This window comes from Artibeus jamaicensis, unplaced genomic scaffold (genome assembly GCF_021234435.1).
Source record: "Artibeus jamaicensis isolate MK-2021 breed Jamaican fruit bat unplaced genomic scaffold, CSHL_Jam_final scaffold_847, whole genome shotgun sequence".
Lineage (NCBI taxonomy): Eukaryota > Metazoa > Chordata > Mammalia > Chiroptera > Phyllostomidae > Artibeus > Artibeus jamaicensis.
The window spans coordinates 13,649,155-13,659,678 of NW_026522057.1; the positions used below are offsets into that span (position 1 = coordinate 13,649,155).

The 10,524-nt window shown below is 49.9% G+C and overlaps 1 protein-coding gene across 1 annotated transcript in view; it reads right to left on the reverse strand.

Moving 5' to 3' along the window:
• The window catches only part of OPRD1 (opioid receptor delta 1), a 45,987-nt gene extending 35,978 nt beyond the window's left edge, over positions 1-10,009 (reverse strand). Inside the window, exon 1 of the mRNA XM_037149795.2 lies at positions 9,796-10,009. The gene's annotated coding sequence lies outside the window, so the exon portion shown is untranslated. The remainder of the gene's footprint in view (positions 1-9,795) is intronic.
• Between the last annotated feature and the right edge of the window lie 515 nt (positions 10,010-10,524).

Sequence of the window (10,524 nt, forward strand, 5' to 3'; positions counted from 1 at the left end):
AATAGCCTCCCCAAGTGAGTACTTTGAAGAGATCGACCCTTGGATGGGTGAGCATTCTAGTCTATTTACCTTTAAAAGGCAGTCTCATTCCTGTGGTCACATCTCATAATGACCCTTTGGCTACCATCTGTAGAGAGCTTGCCATGTGCCAGGCTCGGCACCAAGGGCTTTCCGGGTTATCTCCTTTGATCCTCATCGACCCTAGAGGTGTAGGGTCCTACTATTATTATTCCATTTTGCAGAGGTTGGATTACCTGCCCAAGCCACCACTGGGATGCCACTCTGAAAGCCAGTCTCCTGACTGCCACACTCTGTCGCCTCTCAGAGCAAAGACTAGAAAGTCACCCCCATAAAACACAAGAACTCGTTGCTTTCTGCTTCTGCTTGGCAGAGTCTTCCCCTTGAGTTCGCCTCTGTACCTGGTCAAGCACAGAGTAGACACAGCCCATCACAGCTGGGTGACAGGATGGTAACCCAGGCTTTGCTTGGGGCTTGTCCTCATTCTTGACTTCAGGGAAAAAACAAACTCATACACGCATGGGAAATCCCAAGCTAACTGGGGACATCAGAAGATGTCAGCAGTAGAGGAACAGAAATTGCAGAAAGAGTCAGAGCAGAAAGGAACTCCCTGGGGAGCTATTAACAATTTAGTAGGTGGGAATGTGGCTCCCACCTGCCAAGGAGACAGATCCGCCTGATGGAAAATACAGCGACTCCTCGGAGTGAGCGGGCAGCTCCCCTGGGTTGCCTTTAAGTCTGGCTCCATCTGCAAGCCCCAAGAGGGGGAGGACCTTAACAATAACCATAAAATAATAACCACTTACATTTGCAAAGCACTTTTGACTTTCCAAAGCACTTCCAGATTGATGACTTCATCTTATCCTGACACCATCTGGATACAGGGGGAGGTCAGGTTTCATTATCTTCATTTTATAGCTAGGAAGACATCTAGAGCGCCTGGGCGAGATCCCCACGGCTACACAGCAAATCGGGGAAAGAAATTGGGTTGATACCATTCATCTAGTTCTCAAGCCAGCAATCTGAGAGATATTCTTGACTCCCCTCTTTCCCCCAATCCCTCACCTCTCACCAACCAGTGAGTCCTGTCCATTCTTCCTAGACAACCCCCAAATCCTGCCATTGTCCTTTCTTCTTACTACCGTCTTCCGAAATAGCTACCGAAATCATCCTGAAATGATCTCCCTGCAGCCAGGATCGCTGCCTTCAAGCAGTAACAATGGCTACAGGGTGCTCCACGGTGTTACCTCTTTCTACCTCGATAGCCCCTTGTACCAACTTTCCCTTCACACACTATGTTCCAACCAAAACAAACTGCTTGTGGGTCTCTAAATAGCCTGCTTCTCTCACCTGCAGGTTAATCTAAGTGGTTAAGAGAGGAGCTTTGGTGTCAGACCGGTTGAATTCAAAATCCCAGCTCAGTCACTTACTGGTTGCAGGGTAATTCGCTGAGTTTCATAAAATGGGGACAACAAAAGTATCTGCTTCATAGCGCCTGGCATACAGGTGGTGCTCAATATGTGTCAGTGGCCGCTGTGCTGATGGATCCTCTCTGCCTGGAGCATGGCACTGCAGGCTCCCCAGAGCCTTTGTCACCTGACCCACTCCTGTGCCCCCAGCCCGTCTCAGCCATGTTGCTCCCTCGCCTGCTCCCCGGATTAGCCCAGATGAGTTTCCATCAGGCACCATCTGTTCCCTTAGTGTGTCTCCTTCCTGGAAGCACAGTCAGGTGCTGGGCTCCTAGAAAACCATCCCACCTGGACACTGCTGGGGAAACCCGAGTCTGTCAGGAGGAGAGAATGGAGCTGAAGAGGAAAGGTGGCCAAGGCAGGAGGGAGCTGGGCTCCCAGAGAAGGGGAGGCCAGAGAAGGTTGTAAGTTCCTTGAGTGAAGACACAGGTGGGTAGTAAGAGCCTGAAATTTTCTGCAACAGGTTCAGGGTCAAGGGAACAGAGATAGTTTCCCACTTTCTAATGGGCCCTTGGGGTTTAGACAAAAACACCTCAGCAGTGACCTTGATGGACCACGTGCCAAAGGTCCTTGCCCCATGTTTCCTGGATCATGCAGACCTCAGGGAGGAGGACAAGACCACCCTGCCCAACCCCAGCCCCAGTGACTGACACTGGATTCCCCAACCCTGGCAGATGGGTGCAGAGGCAGAGTTTATTTTATTTATTTATTTTTAAGTTGCCTTTGCATCCTAGTTGCTTGGAGGAAATGCGTATACCCATTGGAGGAAACGTCATGAGGCCCAGGCCAGGCATCAAATAAAGATGAAAAAGGAAGGTGGCCTGGAGAAGCTGAAGCTACCAAACCTCCCCCCCCTCCCTGCACCTGGGTCAGCCCCCTGCCCAGACACTGTCAGCCATCTGCCCAACAACCACGTCTTTGCCTTTTTCCGTGTGGTTGTACCCTGGTCAAGGGTAGGGGTAGTCCCTTGATTTGTGGGGAAGGAAGCCTTGTCCCTACCTCAGGGGTTTGAGTTGGCCTAAATAACTCATGGTAATCAATGATGAACTGCAGAATAGTCACAATTCTTCATTACTTTCTGCATCTGTGCCCTTCACAATGTGACTTTGCAGCTCTTCCCATCAAGCAGTGGAATCTATTTCCCCACCCCTCATACCTGGGATGGCCTCGTGACTTGCTTTGGGAAGGAAATGACAGTACCAGTTCAGAGTCTGGGCCTCAAGGGGCCTTGCATTCTTCCACCCAATCTCTTGGAACCCTGTCGCTGCCATGGAAACAAGCTTGGGCTAGCCTGCTGAATTAGAGACCCAATTACCTGGCATCCCAGTTGACAACCAGGCAACACCAGACATGTGAATGAGTGAGGCCATCCTAGAGCAGGTGACCCCCAACAGACCCAACAGCTGACCACAGGTGCACGAGCCAGCCCAGCCAAGATCAGCCAGGCCTGGCTCACATCACAGAACTACTCAGCTATCCATAGACAGCTGTCGTTTCAAGCCACTAGGTTTTGAGATGATTTATTAAGCAGGAGCCATCATAATACATACTTTCTTACATCAGTGATTGGTCTGAGGGGATATGTAACCAATGAAATGTAAAGAGAAATCTGCTGGCAGATGATTTTCTATTATAAAAAGCAAAGCCCTATCAGAAGAAAGCTGTCTGACCAAACCCCTTGGGACGCTGGTATGATGCCTAGAGCTGTAGCAGCCATCCTGCAATCAAGAAGCAATAAGCATGAGGATGAAAAACTAATGTGGTGCCCTGACTGGTGTGGCTCAGTGGATTGGGCACCATCCTGCAAACTGAAAGATCACTGGTTTGATTCCCAGTCAGGGCACATGCCTGGACTGTGCAAGGTCCCCAACTGGGGGCATGTGAGAGGCAATAGAGTAATGTCTCTCTCTCTCTTCCCCTCCCTTCCCCTCTCTCTAAAAATAAATAAATAAATTTTAGAAAAAGAAAAACTAATGTGGTGAGGTTTTCTGTAAAAAGACCGAAAAGTCCTGAGTCTTTGGTGATGATGCTGAGCTCTTAGTACACCAGCTCTGGACTGCCTGCTTCAAGACCTCTTGTTTGCCACTCTTTAATGGCTTGTCATTTTTTGTTGTTGTCATTACCTGCAGCTTAAAGCATTCCTAAAGGATGTACTAGTGTTTGGGTAACATCCCAATAAGAGTGACCCAGGAATAAACAGACATGGTTTATTGGTATAAATATGTCTTTGTTTTGAGACTGGGAGGTGAAATTTTTGTGACTAAGAGTATGGACCCTGGCCCCAAGCCAGTGTGGTTCAGTTGGTGGGACATCATCTAGCAAACCAAAAAGTTGTGGGTTCAATTCCAAGTCTGGGTACATGCCTGGGTTGGGAGTTCAGTCCCTGATCGGGGTATGTACAGGGGGCAACCAATCATTGTTTCTATGTCACATTGATGTTTCTCTCCCCATTTCTCTCTCTTTCCTTCTCTGGAATCAACAAAAGAAAAACAATTAAGAGTATGGGCCCTGGGTTCGAGCACTGGGTCTGTCACATGCTAGTTATGTGACTCTGCATAAGTTTATCAACCTCACCAAGCCTCAGTTCCCTTACCTGCTGAGAGGAAATGCTAATAATACATATTTTATAGGATTGTGAAGGAAATGAATGAGGTGATGCAAATACAGAGTTTGTTGTGGTGCCTGGCCCGTTGGAAGCATTCAGTGAGCTCTTGTCTTAGCTGTTACTATTACTGCAATAACTATGTTTATATCAACCTTCCTTCCTCCATCCTGTGAGGCAAAGTAATCCCAGGCTTAGAGGAATCCACCCCTGGGATTTAGCCAATGCTGGGTATATGTACTGAACAGCAGGCTGGGTCGTGCCTGGAGATAATTCACAAGGGTTAAATTGTAGGATTTGTTTATTCAGAGTGGAAGGTAACAAGGGGAGGGATTAGAAGGGACTTGAAACAGGAGTGAGCAGCAGCAGGGAAGGGACAGTGGCTAGGAGGAGAGTGTGGGACAGGCTCAAAGTTCCCCAGCCCAGTGCCAACTAGACCTGCATGAACAGAGGCCTAGGTGTCCAGGCAGGAAGCCAGGGGCCTCTGAGACATGGGCCCCAGCAGCCCAAGCGACCAAGGGTGACCCAGTGGGAGAAGGCCTTCTCCAGTGCTCCACTCTGAGAACTGTGCACACAGCCGGCCTCCGGGGTTGGGGGGGCAGGTGCAGAGAGCCAACAACACAACGGCAGAAGTGAACACTCTCTGCCTTCTGTCTTCAATCAAGCCATCATTTTCCTTGGACAAAGCTCAGTTCTTCCCTTTCTTCTCCCTACTTTTTTTTCTCTGCTTATTTCCTCCAGCTTCTCACTCCATCCCAAACCTCCTCCTCCCCATTTGGAGTTCCCATTCCCTCCACTGGAGTCCCTAGGGCCGCCCACTTCCTTCTCTCCTCCTCCTTCCCCCTCAGTGATTGCTCTCAGGAGCATGGCCTCTGCCCATCTCTCATCTCCGCACTCTGATGCAAAGGGTGTTAAAATTGCTTTCAGTTGACCTTGTCAGATGAGTACAGCCTCCTTCTTCAAGGTATCCTTCTCTCCCTGCCCATCCCTGTCCTCCCCAGCCTGTCCCCATGAAGCCTGGGCAGGACCCTGAACCAGAGGTGGGTGCTGGGAACCCAGCCCGAATGCTGCCAGCCCCGCCCTCGTGGGCCATTCTGCCCTCAGAGGTCAGAGGCATCTCTCCCTCTCCATCAAAGGACTGTCAGGCTCCTCGGCCAGCATCCTGGCTGGGTCCGAGAGCCATTCTGCCAGGGTGGTCGGAGCCCTAGGACAGTAATCTGTCACCAGCTGCACAGAATTCAGACCTGGACAAGACCTTAGGCACCATCTCCTTTCAGTTACAGAAAAAGATGCTGAGGGCTCACATGGGAAAGCCCATTAGGAGCAGAGTCAAGACCAGAACCCATGTTTCCTGAATCTGGCAACAATGCGCTATCCCTCATATCTGGCAGGGTGACCCTGGGCAACTGCACCTCTTCAAATGACAGGCACTTCTGGAAGCACTTGTATGTGTGTGATTTGATTTTATCCTTCACCTAATTCTTTCAGGGAAGGAGGGTCACAATCTCCAGTTTACAGGTGAGGAATCCCGGACTCAGAGCAGTTCAGGAGCTTGTCCCATGTCATGCCAGGGATGGACTGGAATGCAGGTCTCTGACTCCAGAGACCCTCCTGACCAAGGCACAAAACCTCTTTGTCAAACACTAAGCACCCTGGGCCTCAGTTTCCTCATCTGTGAAATGGAGGGATTGGGCTCTATGGCCCCAAGACCCACCTGGGAGGCACTGGAAGGAATTTCAAGGAGAGGCAGGCTGTTTGAAAGTTGCCTGCATTATTGGGAAGATTTCTCTGTTTTCCCGTTTGCTTCAAAACAGCTCGCCCCCAGGTTTACACTGAGAGGAGCCTAGGGAAGATGCCATGGTAACCACAGTGGCACCAAGCGAGAGGAGAATTCGCCTGACTTACTCAGACTGGCAAACCCAGTGACCTTAAGCCTGCTGTCCCCAAGGGAGTCAGGGCAGAGCCAGGGCCTGCCCAGAGGACCTGAATCAGACCACGGAGCACCCAGGGAGGGCTTGAGCAGCCTGCACTCTGCCCCTGCGATCCTGCTGCTCTGGCAGAGAGCACGGGTTTGCAACCTAAAAACAAGCCCCTGGGGTCAGATCTGTGGCATATAAATTTGGGGATCTTGGGCAAATCTCTTCCTCTCTCTGAACCTGCAGGGCTTTTTTCTTCTTACTTCACATATAGAATAGGTACAAAATAAATAGCAGCTGCTATTATTGTTATTGTCATTATTAATATCTAAATTCTGAAGAGTTGAATGCCCAGCAGAAAATGAACTTGAAAATGCTTTCTCTACTGCAGCAAGTGCAAGAGGTTATTATCAGCCGTTAAGAATATTCACACTCCCCTGGATGTCTGGAACCCTTCGATTATTACATGTAATAATCAAACTGAGTACTTTCCATACGAAAGACACATGTATGGGAAGAAGTACAAAGATGAATTGTCCATGAATCTTTACAATCCAGAAGGAAATATACCGGGTAGACAGGAGGAGGCGCGAAGTGTCGTAAGAGAGGGTCAGATGAAGTTGTTGGGAGTTGAGAGACACAGCCCACACACTGAGCTGGGGAGGGGTTTCCTGGGGGCGCAGCCAAGTGGGCAGGTCACATCCTCAGGTCCCCCTGCTGCACGCAGGACTGCAGACACCTTTGTGAGTGCACACAGTTCCTGAGTCACCGTTATTGACAGACATTGTCTCTATCAATTGGGACTCTGGCTGCAAGTAACAGAAACCCCCTGCAGCTCATGTAAGTGGACAAAAGAGAGTTATTGCAAGGAAATGGGTGTCTGAGAATCCACGCCAGTCAGGGATATAGTAGGCTGGCTTTGGGACGGCCCTAGGACCAAGAAGAGAATCAGTCCCGGCACTCTCTGCTCCCCAGCTCTCCTCCATCCTCCTCTCTGCAGACCAGTCTCCTCTTCTGCTCCAGCCACAGTGATGGGTCTGACCACCCACAGCAACTAAATTCTCAGCTTTGACACTCAGCCTGGCACACAGGGCATAGTGTGACCACCACCCTGGTTTGCCTGGGATTCTTCTAGTTTCACCTCGGACACCTCTCAACTCTGGGGCATTGGGAGGGTTGGAAACCCTAACACCAGCTGCTCAAACTGTGTTTGAGTTAATGTTCTAGGGCCAGCCGCAGGGATAGGGCTTGAAGCCACACTCAGTGGTCCTGGGAGAAGGAAACATGATTGGTCCTGCTTAAGTCAGGTGATCTTCCTGGTGCAAAGCGCCATAGCAGGATACTTGGCTCGCAGAACCACAAACACAGCTTCCACAGACCAGCAGCCCTGGAGGGTGCAAGTTCCTGGAGAAAGTAGGGTTGGAGTCATTGGTTTGTGGTCCAGGTAGATTCCCCCAAAAGGGTGTCAGCTATAATTTCTGCCTCCCCTCCAAAATAATGAACTCTTCAGGGGAAAGGACTATACCTATTTATCTTTGTGGCCCCAGAACCTATCATATGCCTAACAGAAAGTGCCTTGGCACTTGCTGTTCCCTCTGCCTAGAATGTTCTTCCCCAAGTCGCCAGGTGTCCGACTCCTCTAACCAGTTCAGGTCCCTCTTCAAACGCCAGCAGTGAGCTCGAATCTAAATCACGTCTCTCCCCCAACCCAGTACTATCTTTCTCATCTGCCTATTTGCAACCCATTATTACCTCCTGGCTTTCTTCCCAGCGCTTACCACCACCTGAAATTATCTTGTTCACGTACTGGCTTGAGTTGTGTCTGTTTTCCCAATACTAGAATGTGAGCTCCAGAAGGGCAAACACCTTAACTCTCTTACTCGTCACAGTGTCCTCAATGCAAAGACAGTGCCTGCCACCTCCTGGGTGCTTAAGAAATATTTGTCGAATAAAAGCAACAACAACAACAATGAATGAAATGTAGAAGTGGGGGCGGTGCATCCCAGGTGGGATAACAGCACCAGGTGCAACTCGGAGGAGGGAATTAATTGCAGGGTCTGTGCTGGGAAGAGGAAGTAGCTTAGTTTGGCTGGAGCAGTGGGGGGAGAGAGCACAAAGGGAACTGGTGGAGGATTTGATGAGTAGATTAGTGGGTTAGGGCCTCATCTGCACACCAGAGTGTCCAGCCCTCAGCTGATTCGTGCCTGCAAGGAGAAGGTTTTAGGTGAGGCTCCCTTTTTTGTAAAAGAATAAATGTTCAGTTGGTTCAGGTCACACGGGAAGAGAACATTTCTATCCAAAGGCATACTTTTTAATAATGCCTGGCAGGAGCACCTTGTAATGACACCAGGCGTGCACGTAGACCTTTGTGGAATATTAGGTGTTTGCAGGAGCCTGTCTCCTGTGCTCTAACAACAGGCCCAGGGCCGCACAGGGCTGGCTCTGGCCACCGCTGCAAGAAGACGTGCGGTGGGGTGGAAAGAACAGCGGCCTGCACCCGCTTCAGAAGACCGGCCTTGTTTTGTCAACTGTGTGATGCGGGCAAGACTCTCAGCCTCCGAAAGTTAATTCATTTGTTCAGACACTCCGTCCACAGATAGTCTCCATGCGACTGTTGTGACGGTTAATTTTACGTGTCATGGGCCGCAGTGCACAGATATTTGGTCAAACATTATTCTGGAGGTTTCTGGGAGCGTGGTTTTGGGTGAGATTAACATTTAATCTGGTGGACTTTGGGGAAAGCAGATCGCCCTCCAGAATGTGGGCAGGCCTCAGCCAACCCACTGAAGAACTGACAGAACAAAAGCCTGACCTTCCAGAAGCAAGAGGGAACTCTCCAGCTTGACCCCCTTTGACTTGAATCGCATCAGCTCCTCCCTACAGATTTTGGACTTGCCAGCCTCCACAATCACATGAGCCAATTTCTTAAAATAAATCTTTCCCACCACATACACACATCCTATTGGCCCAGTTCCTCTGGAGAACCCTGACTAAGATAGCCTACTATATGATTAATTAATTCTGAAGACAGAGCAGTGAGCAAAACTGACACGGTCTGTGGCTTCACTGAGTTCCCATTCTAGTGGGAGAAGGAAGCAATAAATAAAAAACAAATGCAACATTAAACACATTAATTAGAGATGTTCTAGGCACTTGCAGAAGTGCCTAGAACCCCAGGGCGTAGCTCTGACAGACCCAGAGGCCTGGCCAGGTGAAGAGTCAGGCAGAGCAGCTTTTAGGCCAGGGCCACAACTTTCATTTCAGTTTCCTCTTTTGTAAAATGGAAAAAGGAGTATCAGCTCTGTTGTCATAGAGAATGTGTAGAATGAGCTCATGTTTGTTAAAAAAAAAGAAAAGAAAGAAAGAAAAAGGATGGATGCGTCTAGCAGGATGGAAGGAATTGTCTGTCACCTTAACGGATGGCAGCAGGCTCCTTAGGGAGAGGACTGTCCCTCTTTAAGACAACACTCTGATAAACCCCCTGAGACAGGGAGCACACAGGCTCTTCCAAGGGCATTAGCTCTAGACTATGAGAAAGACACACAGCGAGAACTGGGGAGGGAGCCACAAGGCAGAGAGGAGAGGAAGCAAGGCAGGAGCTGGAGGCGAAGGACCCAGAGACTTCTAACAGCACCTCGACATTCAATGTTAAATGGTTTGTATTCTGGTCCCGGAACCCCATGCTTTGTCCCTCCTACCTTAGGGGTGTTTGGAATACACACTGGGCTTCCTGTGAATGGGGATGCTTCTGGAAGTGGAGGAAAGGAGCTAAATTCCAGGTCTTACTTACCACCAGGTGTGTCGCTATGGGAGTTAGACACCAGAACAGCCACAGGGTGCAGAGCAGAGACGGAGAAATCCATGGAGTTAGGAAGGAGGAGCCAGAGGTGACTGTGCCCACTTACACCCCCTGGACAAACTTAGTTTTGAGAAGGGAATTAGAATTTCCACTGGGCACAGACTAAAGCGTTCAAGCCATTTTATCTCAACCTTCGGACTCCAGCTGAGTGCCAGGTGACCTGGATGTGAATGTGGAAGAAAACAAAGTGAGGAAATCTTGACCCAAAAATGCTAACAGGGGCTATTTCTGGGTAGTGGAATAATGTAATTTTGTTTACTTTATACACACACACACACACATATAGTTCTATATAGAAAACCGTCCTGTTCTTCTCTCTAGAAAAGCTCGTTTCAGGCCATTTGCCTGCCAGACCCTGACCCTGAGCTGCCTCCCACTCCCTGCAAGGCTAGACAGGTTAACAAGGTGGGTGTTCATTTCCATCTTTCTCCACCCAGCTCCATACTCAGGCCTGGGTTCCGGAGAAGGCCTCCTCTCTCTGCAGCCTCCAGGGCCCCCCTGAAGCCGCCAGCCTCTGCTGCCCACAGGCCCTGACGTCAGAGAGGGCTGCAGGCTTCCCAGGAAGCCGGGGCTCCCCTCCCTCCCCGCTGCCTCTCCCGGAGGCCTGGCCCTAAGCCCTGCAGCCTGGCAGCCCAGGTTAAGTAGACTCCTCCTCACCTG